The following is a 14,800-nucleotide window of genomic DNA, read 5'->3' on the forward strand; positions in this document are numbered from 1 at the left end:
CTGCATGAGAACCATGGGTTCAGTATTATCATTGCTCACAAGGCTTGTAACATATAGACCAAGGCAAGGCCTGGTAACTGAACACTTCATCATAACCCATTCAGACATGAAACCAAAACATCTAGTCAACCTGTTACCGAAGCTATACTTTCCTCCTCAGGAGCTATATCTATCACAATGTTCATACAGAGCAGTTTTTGTGCATATTTTAAAGTACTGCAAGTTGAAAGTATAGGTACAGTATGACTATCTGAATTAGGAGAATATGAATTATTCTTGGAAATTGACCACTAAAATATTAGGTTATTGAACAAATGCTATTAGCTTATCTGATAAGGAAAAAATATTAACTGGTTAGTAAGTAGTAGGAAATAAGTTGCTCTTTTCTTCATATCTTTTCTTGCAGAATTAGCCTGTGATTGTCTTGCTACCACATACTGGCACTTACAAAAGGAACCAAGGACTGAAAGAATTGAATGAACATTATTTATCTTGTGACATTAACTTCCTCACGTCCCCTTTTTTTCCTATATACATAACAGTACTATAAATCTCAAACTTTGCTGGACAAAGAGGTAAAAATAATGTTTACAATCATTTTTGTAACTAAATAAAACATACAAAGCATAGACTCCTGTTAATAGTGTCCAATAAGTAGGTCTAAGATCTGTGTACCATGCTTTCCTCTTAGAGTAGATGATGAGATATAACTCATTCATTTTGTATTATAGCTATAAAATATTAGCAAGAACTTCAGAAAATAACCAATTTATATATTAGCTTTAAAAAATAACAAATGTACTGTTAACATCTCAAACCTGTATTTCTTTAAGAAATATGGGGGAAGAGGCGTTGGGAAAAAGTATATTAAAATATTATCATTACATTTTCCTGTTAGATTGGACATAATGGCTATTTAATTTTGTTTTTTTTTTCCTTTTGTAAATTTTGTGCAATGACTAGACACTACAAAACGTGTTTTATGCTGAGAAACCTGTTTTTCAAAAAAAATGAATTGAGGAAGGCCAACCTATGTGAGATGGTAAGTAGCATAAGGGGCCTCAGACCTCTGACTAAAACAGGATTTCTTCTTTTCACCTTTTGTTTCAATGGAAATTAAAGCCATACAATATTTATCTGAATTTTAAGAGTGTTTTGTTTAAATTTCTCTAATGTGTTTAGTAGAGAAGGTGGAATTAAGTAGATCAAAAACATTGCTTCCTTCCAGATTCTTCCAATCCTCCTTCACAGATTCTGTGTGAGGTTGTACGGGGATAGGTTTGGGAGTGGGATGAATGAATAGAGGAGGTGGCATTGCCACTTTCTCATCCTGCCAAACACCACCAAATGCTACTCTTTCTCAGTTTATTCATCTGTAAAATGGTGATAAGTTTAGTACCTATGTCACATGGTTTGTGGTTAGGTTAAAATAAAACATACAAAGCAATCATGTTCTTTCCATAAAACAGGGTAAAACCAAAAAATGACATCTGTACAACATTTTTTAAGTGTTAGTAATCAGGAGAGAGGATTAACTTTATTTTAGAGACAGATGCATAATGGGAAGTATAAAGGTATATTTTTTAATCCCCCCAAAAGGTGTTGAGATGTTCCAATAGAACAAAAAATCCCAAGAGAGAAAGAAGGGAAGTAATTGTCCTCATTATCGCCATTTCCCTCATTTCTGAAGTGACAGGGCCCCTGCTGTCAAGAACTGAGACTAGAATGATTAACACTGATTAAATGTGATGACTTGTGTTTGGGCTAGCCTGGGAATGTAACGATTATATTTTTATAGAAAAATATATTATGTCACACAGCTGATCTTCAGATTAACATTTGGACCATACCCATTTATAAATTGATGTTCACATTTTAATATATCTTATTTGTCACTTAACAAATACATTTAAAATAATATTAATATATATTTAGCTGTAGGATAGAGAGTCAACTAGAAATAAGAAAACATGAACAAGAGAAGGTACTGAAACTATTTCTAAGCTAGATTAAAAGATTGATCAACAAATGTTTTCAATAAGCAAAGCCCTGGCAAAATTTATTTGGCTTTTACTGTCACATTCTGCCAGCTAGAGGCTAGGCTTCAGAAATGTATGAAATTTATTAATATATTGTTTGCATTGTCCATATCTCAAATAAACTTGAAACCAGGAAGTATAGAAAAGACAGAAACCTGAAAACGAATCTGTCAGAATGATGCACTTAGAGAAAACTGGACACAAGATTATAATGAACATATTTAGTAACGAAAGAGAAGGGGAAGATTACAATACGTGCATCTTTGTTTTTCGCAAGTACCCTGTCACAGCACAGGATGTTACAAACAAGGACAGCAAAAGTCGCTGTGTTTCTGAGAGCAGAGAAGCAATCAATTCAGCATATTCGGATTCCATCAATGATTTATGACCATTTAAGAAGAAAAAGGAAATATCAATTTCTAAATTTATATTTAATATTTACAAATATGTAAATTAGTCTGTCTTAGAAAAGTGTAGCAGATGTCCCTATCTTCTTGATGCTGATGGACTGACTAGGTATTACTTTAAAGTGATAGATTGGCAATGAGAATATGATATTCTACTCTATTTCATCTTATTCATTTGGAAGCATTAATTCTTTTAAAGAAGATTATACATGCAATCCAATCTTGACAGCCTGGCTCTATGTAATGGGATGTTCTATTTAAATGTGAGGACATATTGATCTTATTCTGAAATATCTATCTAGTATCTATCAAGAGGATAAAGTTTGAACATTTTCCATGGTGGGTCCTGTTCCAAAATTTTTGAAATTGAATATGTTGTAAAAGAAAAAAAAAACACAGTAACTTTTCATTTTCATTTTTTGATTTGGAGAAATCTTAAGCAAAGAAAAGAACATTTAAGGAAGTTGTAATATTTCTTTACACAAGGTCTTTTAGCAGGATGATAGAACGCGTACTTCAAGGGAAAGTGAGCCAAGGGGCTTGATTCTCCTATATTTTGAAAAGTGGATCATTTTGCTTAGGGGCTCTGGGCCATAAACTGTCACAATGTACAACATTACAATTTATGGCAATGTTCCTTCACATACACCACATCTGAGCTCTCATGAAAATGAATTGAACTAAGTAAATCAATTTACATTACGACCTTGGATTTGTCTTGACTATTTCAAATTTGAGTTACAGAAGTATTCTCACTAAATTATTTTTATTTTATAGAGCCATGTGAAAAGAAACGTAAACACTTGTTCGAGAGCTATTCAAAGAACAGTACATTTGATATGGAATGGAAGTCGAATATTTCAACAGAATATAGATAATTAGCAATGTCTAAAATCAAGCATAGCTATCATTGTGGGTGTATATTTGTGTGTGTGTGTGTGTGTGTGTGTAAGAGAGAGAGAGAGAGAGAATAGGAGTAAGAGAAAGAAGACATTAATATAAATATATATGTGTATATATGCACACACACGCACAAATATATACACACATGCTGTATTCCAAACCAAAACTAAGAAAAATTTAGAATGCCAATAAAGTATAAATAATACTGTATAAAATGTTTATTTAAATGTTCTAGATTAAAGTGTTTTAGTCTAGTTGAATTCTTCAAGTAAATTTGGAATTATATTTTGCCTGTAAGTATTAAGTGAAATAGCTGGCAAGCATATAATTATTATATTGTGTAATTGAAAATACTTGGTTTTAAAATAAAAAATGATGAATATTATTATTATTATTATTATTATTATTATTATTATTATTATTTGTGTGTATGTTACTGGGGATTGAACCCAGATCTACCAGGTGAGCTACACTTCCAGCCTTTTTATTTTGAGACAGGGTCTTGCTAAGTTGTTGAAACTGGCTTCAAACTTGCAATCATCCTGCCTCAGCCTGAGTAGTCACTGTGATTATAGGCATGTACTACTGTGTCTGGTTTACTTTTAAGAGAAATTAATTTAAATACCATTTTGAACTTTGGTGATACAGAGTGAAAATTACCAAAAGTAATTTAAAAATATTTTCTGTTTGTGCTATACTGATGGTCATATTGAAGGATTAGACTCTTCATATTATAGTACAATTACATTAATTAGCATTCAGATACTGTTTTAGTGAAGATTACATAAAATCTACACCATAACTCCATGCTTTAGAGGGTCTCGGGTATGAATTTAGGTTATCTAATATCTAATACTATCATATTCTAATACTTAGAAACTCCACCCAAGTCCCTAATATAAATAGAGTTAACACTAAAGCATAAAGGCTAGAAAATAGTTTATGTTGGTTATAATCAGCAAAAATTTTAAATAATAATGCAAGTATTGAGACGCTTAGAACTTCAAGAGATTTAATGCTGATACACAGGTGAAAAGAAAACACTCTTAGAAATAAATGTACATCCATTTAATATTTGTAGGAAGTCAAATGATTTTCCTGAAAGATGCCTTCACTCATTTTTGTATCATTTTCAATTATATCTGAAATGAATTACCCCTTCTTGACAAACATATAATATTCAGCACATGATATATTGTTCTCTAGAGGTATGCACTATACTTTTTTTCCATTAGAGTTGGTCTTTTTATTAATTATTATATAACTAGAACCAAAATATAAAATAAGTGTAATTACTAAATAAAAGACATTAGAGATGGGATAAATTTTCAGTTATTTGTTTTAACAATGAAGAAAAGATAGTTCAAATATATACCTACATTATAGTCATTTGTATTTGTATTTAGAATGCATTAATAAAATCAATTTTTATCACATACCTATTAGCTGAAAAGAGTTGGCCAAAATCCATTCTGCGTGGTATTGGGAAATCAGTCTGGGAGTCAATTTGTAGAATATTCACTTTCATTTAAGTCAGTGTTTCTGTAGAATGATTGAAAGTTTCAGAATCTACTTGTTATATTGCTCTAAGTAATGAAATATTCAAAATAATTTTGGATTATCTTTCTTAAAGACCATACAGTGTAATCTGGAAATAAATAAACAGAACTGTCTTACTAGTTGGTGATTATAGATATTTTCAAAATAATGTGCTATAAAACAATACTCATAAAGTGTGTCCTAAATGTCATCTTCTATGAAGATTCTGAAAAAATCATATTAAAAAGGAAGGAGGGTTGTTTTCCATCCATGGTGACACTCACTACTACTAAACTGCTTTCAAACAGGGGCTGGTTTTCTGTATCATACATCTACCTGTATTCACTCATTGTTGACCTTGAGGCTGTTTAAATACTGGAATTCCAGGATTCGACACTTTCCCTTGGCTCAGGATGCTCCTGCTTTGCTTGCCTCAACAGCAGCAGCATGAGCGTAAGGCCACCATATTCATTCTGAACACTTCTTTCTTTTTGGCCAGTAGTACAGGACTAGTAAAATGTCTTATTGAACAATTGGAGAAACCAGAGAAAATGTCAATATTGGAGACTTCCCATTAATGTGTAAAGATAAAATATACCTCTCCACCTTTGTCTTTCTCTTTTACTTTTCCTCTCTCTTTCTCTCTCTCTCTCACTCTGTCTTTCACCCTTTGTATGTTTCTATCTCTCGCACAAACTCACCCCCACAGAGTCACTGTGTTGCATATTCCCTTCTCTACCCTTCTGTAACCGTGCTGCTTTGTACTCTTAAACTGGGTTATGAGATCAGTTTCTACAATACCTTTTGGCCTTTGGCTTCTAGTTCAGTTTGATTGATGGGGAACAATGGGATACATTTGGAAAGTGGAAACATGTGCTTCCCAATGCAGACCATCTTTTTTGCCAAAGGTCACTTCACTGTTTGAGCTCCCTCTTTACATACTGAGTGACAACCTTGGTGTGCCCTCATACCACCTGCCCCTTGAAACTTTGGGTGGCAGTTCTTTATTTCTGTTTGCCTTCTTGGGTAAATGCATTATCTGTTGGTTGTTTCTCCTCCTACACCCTAACCACTACTTTTAAAATCATCTTTTTAGCTGGGTGCCTATAATTACAGCGACTCAGGAGGCTGAGGCAAGAGAATTTCAACTTAGAGGCCAGCCCCAGCAGTTTAGTGAGGCCCTAAGCAACTTGGTCAAACCTGTTTCAAAATAAAATAATAATAATAATAGAAAGGTTTGGAGATGTGGCTCTATGGTAAAGCACCCCTGGGTTCAATTGCTAGTACTACTACTGCTACTACTACCACTAATAATAATTATTATAATTATAATGAATAATTATTTTATTAAACTTGCCTCAATTATAAATCAGGTACCTGTGAGTAATCCTCTTATTTGAAGTCCCCCAGTCTCGACCTTGTTTTCCTTCTTGAGTCTTTCTTCACATCTCTTTTTGAGGAACACACTTCCCAGGTTCTCATTAGGTAAATGCAGGCCTCTGTTCTCAAGGATCATATACCAAAGACTCTGACTTCTACCCATGCCTGGGTAATCCATAGTACCCAGTCATTCTCAACAATGTATTTACAAATCACTGATATATGTCCTTTCATAAATTGCCCCTTTTGCTTGCTAACTTCTATACTCTTGTGTATAGTTTTTTCTAACATACAATATTCAACCTCCCAAAGCAAACAATGATTGTGTGGTAGCAAAATAAAAATTTCTATGAATATATCAATAATTTCCTAAAAGCACTGTATTGACAAGAAAACTTTTCTTCATAGATATGGCTCTATACACTATTCTCCAGAAGGTTATCACTCTCCTTTTCTCATAATTCAGATTCCACAGGACCTGAAGTGCCCTGTACCCCTATTAGAATGGCTAAAATCTAAAACACTGATAACACAAAAGCTGACAAGGATGTGAAACAAGAAGACATCCTACTCACTGAGGTTGGGTATGCAAATGAGTACCATGGCTTTGGAAGACTGGCAGTTTCTTATGAAATCAGATACATCCTTACCATATAATTCCCCAATGGTACTCATTGACATTAACCCAGAAAAATTGAAAACACGTCTTTGCTAAAACTGACATATGTATGTTTAAAGCAACTTTACTTAGTAATTATCAAAACTCGAAAGCAAACAAGATGTCTTTCAGTGGGTGAATGTGTAAATAAACTGCATCCAGACAATGGAATATAATAAGCACTAAAAAGAACTATCAAGCTAAAAATGTCATATTAGTTAAATAAATATTATTAATTGAAATAAGCTAATTTGTAAAGGCCAATTAATTTATGATTTCAGATATATGACACTTTTGAAAAGATAATATGATAGAGACACTAAAAAGTTCAGTGGTTTCCAAGGTTTGAGTGGTGAGGTGAGATTAACAGTTGGAGAACAGAGGATTTTTAGGGCAGTCAAACTATTCTCTTTGATACAGTAATGTTGTAAATAGATATAATGATCTGTCAATAGACATGAAATGTTCTACACAAAAAGTGAAATCTCATGTAAGCTATAGATTTAAAGGACAATAAAGTGTATGCCAACGTCAGTTCCTGGATTGTAACAGCCTGTTGGAGGCAGGAAGCATGTAGGAATGTTCTATAGCTCCTGTTCAGTTGTATAGAGATCCTAAATCTGCCCCATTATCAAGTCTATTTTAAAACAAATTTGTATTTGGGGTTTTCAATTCTATTTGCTTCCTCATCCAAATCAAGATACCCCAAGCAGAAGGCATTTCAGAAAAGTTATCTTCCGTTTTACAGAACGATTACTCATCCTTCTACCCCTTTGCCCCCTAATTCAAGAATCAAGGATTATATAGATTTGTTATTTTTATGAACTAAATATATAAAAGTGAATAACGTCAAGTAAATCACATTTTATCCAGTAATTCATCCAGATATAGCCTACATGTATAACTAAAAAGAATCAATAAAATTTAAAAAAAGTAGTCAATAAATAGTTTTGCCATCATTGCACTGTTAAAAAGCTATGGTAACATGAACTTTTATGTCTATATAGACTAACATGCAAAATTAGAGCTAGAGAAAAGATCACTTTTCAGAATTCCAGATTTCTCAATATGTGAAAAAAAATAATACTGTTTTGAAAAACCAAATCACTCTTCTTTAGATTTCATCAAATACCATATGGAGTCTGTCTACTTTCCAGTGATAACATCTTTCAAGCTATTAACTTGAAGTTAATATTTGAATCATTGATTAATGTATGTCTCTATAAATTTCTACTATGACTTTTATCCTTGCAAGTTGTTTCGTTTATTAGTGTTTTTTTACAATTTACAAAAAAATACTTATGTACATAATTTCCCAGCGTTTTCAACTTCATAAATTATAAATGACTGTGTTTTTTTTAAAAAAAACTAGACATAGACAAAAAGACCTATTGATTCAAACCGAGAAATGACTCTCCAATTTTTCTTTCTTTTTTCCCTTCCTTATTCAGTTTTCCTATTTCAGTCACTATCTGTATCCCATTATTAAATTTACCCTTGTAATTATAAATCTCTCTGTGTGTGTGTATGTGTGTGTATGTGGGTGTATCATTTATATGCTAAATTCAGACAAAGAAAAATCTGGTAACCCACTTTCAACAAGAAAATAATTTCAAATTCTTTAGCATGTTTTTCTAGAACCTTGAACATTTAGTCTTGACTTACTTTTCCTATCTTACTTCCCTCTACTATCTTCATTCTTGGACCCCTAAACTTTATTCTCCAGACCCCAGAACTTGTCAGCCTTAAGATAGTATGTGTTTCATGCTTCTGGGTTTTAAATTTATTCCCCTTTCTTATTAAAACACACTTTCTCCATGAAAATATATAGTCATCATCTGAGACCAGGCTAACATCATTTGATCTGTAAAGACTTCCCAACTTTGTCCTCCCCAGAGAGAATATTGAAGATAGCGTCAATTCTTATAGGTCTTTATATATACCTATGAAATTTAAATCAGTCTATCCTACTAGACTGGAAATTCCTAGAGGAAGTATTCATTTATGCATTTATGTAAAGCATATACTACCACACCTGATAAATATTTTTGGAAAAATGAAGGGATAAATGAATGGATCTCCATCTATCAAACTGAGGCTTAAAGAGGATAAGCAACTTGCCAACACAAGTAGAAGATGAATTAGTTAGGAAGACAACATGGCTGTTTCAGAATTCTACTCTTCTTCCTACATAATCACCTTTCAAACCTTTTCAAAAAATAGACGTGAACACTCAGGTCAGCCAATAGGTCAGAGTATCTGCATCAGGAACCAGAGGATGTATATTTCTATGGCCATCCAAGCAATGTGCCTTCGCAGCAAGGGATGAGCATTCATAACTGTGTCATGTACCTCTCACACCTTAGGGCATCAACACACTTGCTGGCTCCACAGGAACTGAAATTCTTGTGCCGATATTTCTAGAATTCCAACCTTTAGTTCTATAAGAGAAAGCAGAGGGGAGTGGGGCTGGAATAGGGAGAAAAAGGAAAATGTTGCAGAAGAGAAGATGCGCTCAAAGCATGCTTGCCAAGGGGAGGCAGTCAGTCAGCATTTGCAGGAAGTCAGTGATATCAGTCAGAAGAAATAATCCAGACTACTGCAGAGCTGCTCATACCTGACATGAACATGTCAAGACAGTAATAATTTGCCTAGGAATGACAGAAAGGAAGGTCTGTCATTTTTTCATGTTAGTGTAAATTTCAATAATTGCCCAACAACCACCTGTTCAAAAGAACATATTAATTTCTGTGGGCTAGGATATAAAATTTTCCCCAAATCTACCACATATTCATGTTTTCCCTTCAGCCACACATCCTTGAAAATAATGCTCTAGAATAGTTAGAGAAATATATAGAAAGAATATCTCTAAATACACACTTTTCATCCTGTAATTTGTTTGCATTTGTTTGTTTTGGGGCCACAAAGATTTAATAATAAGGCATTCAATAATTATTGTGAGAGTCAATACAAATTCCAAACTTCTGTTTACTGATCCTTGTTCCGCTGTTAGTGATTACATGAATTCCTTACCACTTTAAGCAATAAACAGGTTTATTTCCTGCCTCCCTCCTATCCCCTTACTCTTACCTACTAGGTGTTGCGTTGTTGGAATATGGATATCACAGCAAGTCATTTACCTGGAGGAGCGTTACTTTGTCCCCTGTTGGCTTGCAATAATGATCATTGCTGTGATTCTCCTGGCTCTCTCCTCCAGCCACTCCACGGGTTATTGCTGGTACTTCCCTAAGACCTCACGGTAAATTCAATAGCAGGACAGTGTGATTGTTTCATTATCTCTAGGTTGTGTTTTCAGATGCTTTCCTTCCTTTCTATGTTGTTGAGAAATTTGAAAGCTTCTAAGTAACAAGCATTGAAATCCTTAGGAGTAACTCCCTTTGTCCCATCCGCTATTTCTATGGTCTTGCACAGTTTACTTTCCCTTTGATCTTAGTCCATGCAGTTACTTGGAGTAGATTTTTATAAAATGGGAGATCCCTATGGAAATACTGACATTTCCTCAGTCATTGTGACTACTTGGAGTGGTTCCTGCTACAGACATTTGTCCAGAGACTTTTGTATTAAAGATAAACTTAATTTTCTTAGGTGCATCAAGCTGATCTTTTTGTTGTTGCTGTCATTTGTTCTGTAAATTATTCATGTACAAGATTTAAAAGTTAGGGAGAATTTTAAGACAATTTCATTAGTGTTTGTGGGAATAATTAGCAGAAGTTCATAGATATAAGTACAACCCAATGTTTGGCACACGGCAGGTAGGCAATACAAATTCACCTGCAATACGTGATATCTGTAGTGAAAGAGACAGAGACAGAGAAAAACAGAGACATAGGGGAGAAAGAATAGGAGTCCACTTTCAATGTCTATTTCATTTATCCATGGAAGAAACAGTGCATTAGAATTTCAGCAATGTATACAGAGCCTAATGTGAGACCTTTTGGAAGGATGCTTTAGAGGCACTAAAAGATTATCTCTGACATTGAAAATGCCTGGTCTCTTGTCCTTGCCTTTCAGAGTCTCTGTGTTCAGAGGCGTCGCCTCTAGAAGGACTGGCTGCAGTGATATGCTTATAGCTCCATTTGCAGACTTTCTTATAGGTTCATAAATGGAGACTAGAAGGAGGAGGGAAAGGAATAAAATTTAATAACTGAATAAAAATGTAAATAAAGATTTGCCTAAAATTACTTGTCCAAGAAATAATTCTCCCTCCCCCTTAAGCTAATACTTTGATAAGCTCAGTACAGTGATCCTGATTTGGAGCGTGACCTTTGAAAATGCTCTCCAGCTTGATTAAAGATGTATTAAATTTGTTTAAATAAACCTCGTTGTAATGGCACATCATTTGTAAGAAGCTATTAGGGGGCTGGAAACTGTGCTGCTGTATTTGCATGAAAATGTGCCCTGCTAGAATTGAGGATCTCTCCTGAATTAACTGCAAAAGGAAAGTGACACTTTCATAATTTTTTCTGACAAAAGAAAAAAAAAAGAAAGGAAAAAATAAAAAGGAAAAACTTTATGTAAAGCTCTATGGGAGAGGAGAGAGCTGCATGTCAATAACAGAGCCATAGATCAAGTCTCTGCTCTTGGGCCAACCAGCAATCTGATGTTCTCAAGGTATTTGGCTAAACACAATCAATAATATTTATCTGTCAATTACTTTGCTTGTAGAATGGCTTCATCTTTGAGTCTGTGTGTGAGCGCATGAATTGTTTGAGAGTAAACAGATCCACAAAGATATTCAAAAGAAAACTGCTTTATCATATGTCTTGAAATCCCATGACTGGAATTCTCTCCCTGGCTTCAATTTTGGTGTGGTCTCTGGGTTTGTGGAGAAGCTTAAGCACCCAAATGCCTCCACCCACCACTCCCAAATGAAGTATATAGTTGCCAGATGTACTGTAATTCCTGCCAATGGCTCCCAAATGAGCTGCCACTCTGATGAAAAAGGGTCTCTCCTCTAAATCAAATATTAAATTAAAACCTTTCCATCTTTTTGTAGGAGTCAGGGTTCTGGGCCACCTGCCAACTTGCAGGAACTCCGCCCTCTGTCTAGTCACCATCTCCCCATCTTGTCAGGTAAAATAAGCCCATTTTTATCCAAGCTTGTTCCTGATTCGACCTTATTTTTTTCAGTGATAAAAATTTCTACTTTTATCTTTTTGCTGAAAATCAATACCATCTATCCAGTGTAGAGAGTCTTTTGGTTGAGGTGTTCAAAGACCAGTTTGTTCTCTTTTGCCCATGTGAAGGTAAAGGAAATGCAATGTCGCTTGCGATCCAGAAGCTACTCTGTTCCCTCACTGTGGTAAGAATTTTCACATTTTCTCTCTGTTCCTTTCCTTGTCTCTTCTTTCCTCCTTCTTTTTTTCTTTCTTCCTTCTTCCCTTTTATTTTTTCTAATTTTTAAAATAAAGATATAAAGATTAGTTAACAATTCCCATAATTATAAATTGACAAACCAAAGCTCAGTAAGTAGCCTGAAATCACTTAATTAACAACTAGTTGAAGCTGCATTTTCAACTCAAGTGAGTCTGTTTCTCTAATACCCATGCCATCTCATTATAGTAACTTTGACTCAAATTACCATCTGGGGATCTTAAGATCATGCCCCAACAGGTATGACTGGTAATAACTGTTCCAGAATCAGAGAATTACATGAGTATGTACCCAACAAAGTAGATTATTCACACAGAAAGACAATTTGATCCTAGGCAATCATGTTTAGGGATTTGTTGCAAATTATTGAGAACATCTTTATTTATGATTTTTTAAAATCCTGATACTTTCAGTTTAATAGTATTAGATAGCATGCTCTTAAAAAATCTAATTCAAATTGAGGTTGAATGTGGTAATCAAATTGAGATATATATTTTGTAATTTGACTTGTGACTTGGTTTTTCTACTCTCTTAATTTACATGAAGAAATTCTAAAATGTTTCAAGTAATAGAAACCTATTCAGATTCAGTATATGGTTTCTGTAGGTTTCTGTCACCTTCAAGGTGACAATGCACACAGATATAGAAAGTATGAGAAAATGAAAGGAAGGCAGTGACTCAGGGAGGATCTGCCAGAAGAAAAGAAAATGCAAGAGTGAGCATTGTTTTTTGAGAGAAGATCAAAGCATGTTTTTAAAAACACTTCCTCTTGTTGTGACATTTGATTTTTTAATTATTATTTTTCTTACTAATTGTTATATGAAATATTAAAATAAGAATATTTTTGGATTATAGATTCTTTAGAAGATTGTGGCAGTCCAACCCTCCCATGCAATAACAACAATAACAACAACAAAAAATAGACGAAATTTTAAAAATATTACTCTAAATTATGAAAAGGGATTCCATGATAGTAACACGATTGGCTAAAGCAGGTTTATCAAGAGCTTCCTGATTTATGTCTTCCCTCAGGTTTTCTTTCTGCCATCTTACTGATTTTCATCTATTAAAATGTCTTCAATTAAGCTGGGTGCGGTGGTGCACGTCTGTAATCCCACTGGCCCAGGAGGCTGAGGCAGGAGTATCGCAAGTTCAAAGCCAACTTCAGCAAAAAGGGAGGCACTAAGCAATTCAGTGAGACCCTGTCTCTAACTAAAATACAAAATAGGGCTGGGGATGTGGCTCAGTGGTGGAGTGCCCCTGAGTTCAATCCCCTGTACCCTGCTCCCCCAAAATATCTTCAATTAGATATCTTCACACCTGAGGAGGTCTCCTAAGAAAGTGTCATGCAAAACTTGTGAAAATATTTTGTATTCTTTTGTTTTTAATTTGAAATTTGCTTTTAGCTGTAAATGTAGCTCAGTGGTAGAACACTTGATTAGCACGTGCAAGGAACCAGGTTCAATACCTAGTATCACAAACGTAGTTAATCTTTGTAAAATCTACTTTAATGTATTCTTCATATTTGACACAGAAAGGTACAAAAAAAAAGAAAGCATAGGGACAGCAGAAATGGTAAAGCTATTATTTCAGAACCAGGACATTTGTTAAATTTCTATTACCTTTGCTTGGAATGAGCTCATCACTTCTGTTCACAATCTTCATCCCTTAAACTAAAGCTTTACCGCCACACTGCTTTAACACATTTTTAGGAAACAGTATTTGCTGTTCAGAGAGTGAATGGAGGTACTTCTTTATTACCTGTCCAGGTGGGGTGTAAATACTACACATGCTACACTGAGACAGGTGGAGGACTATGTAAGGCCACCTGCTGTTTGTCTGAGATCTGTATATATTTGTTTGTTTGTTTGTGTTATTATTAACCAAATATAAGGGTCTCTCTAAAACTTTTGCAGACTCTAATGTTCCTGCCTTCTAGTGCTTTTTTCCTCCTCATTTCCTTTTAGTTTTTAATTTACCATTCCCAGCTGAGATACTTGAGCAGATAGAATCAACCCAGCTCCAGGCTAATTGGTTCATCATGCACTTTATGATAATTTTCATTCTGGATTTTGATTAGGTCAGTATGGGGACTGCTTTGGTCAAAGCTTGTAATGATCTGCCTATTAACTCTGAAATAGGGTCTTTGACTGTACTCATCTTATTAGATATCTCAGCTGCCTTTAACTCTGCTAACCATGAAATATTACTGAACTGTCTTAATGTCCTATGCTGGAGACTAATATTTTCCATATAGTTTTAGCACTATTTGACTCAATTTGTTACCTCCACTGAAAGTTTTAAATGTTGCTGTCAGGGAGAAGTTTCCCCTTTAAAAATCCTTTGTAGGGTCAGCTCTTTATGTCTTTCTCGTATAGTAAGGTGAATCACTGTCTTCTAAGTCAGCCAGATTCAGTTCTGTTTGTACCTCCAACATGTGCTAAATTCTCTAACTGTATTAAAATCACTTACCTTCTTTT

General features: G+C 34.4%; 1 long non-coding RNA gene across 1 annotated transcript in view; it reads right to left on the minus strand.

Annotated features, from left to right (window-relative positions):
* The window catches only part of LOC125619391, a 35,863-nt gene extending 25,490 nt beyond the window's left edge, over positions 1-10,373 (minus strand). Inside the window, exons 1-2 of the long non-coding RNA XR_007350919.1 lie at positions 10,067-10,373; positions 4,789-4,891 (exon numbers count right to left, since the gene is read on the minus strand). This is a non-coding gene — a long non-coding RNA (uncharacterized LOC125619391). The remainder of the gene's footprint in view (positions 1-4,788; positions 4,892-10,066) is intronic.
* Positions 10,374-14,800: the final 4,427 nt, after the last annotated feature.

Source organism: Marmota marmota, unplaced genomic scaffold (genome assembly GCF_001458135.2).
Source record: "Marmota marmota marmota unplaced genomic scaffold, marMar, whole genome shotgun sequence".
NCBI lineage: Eukaryota > Metazoa > Chordata > Mammalia > Rodentia > Sciuridae > Marmota > Marmota marmota.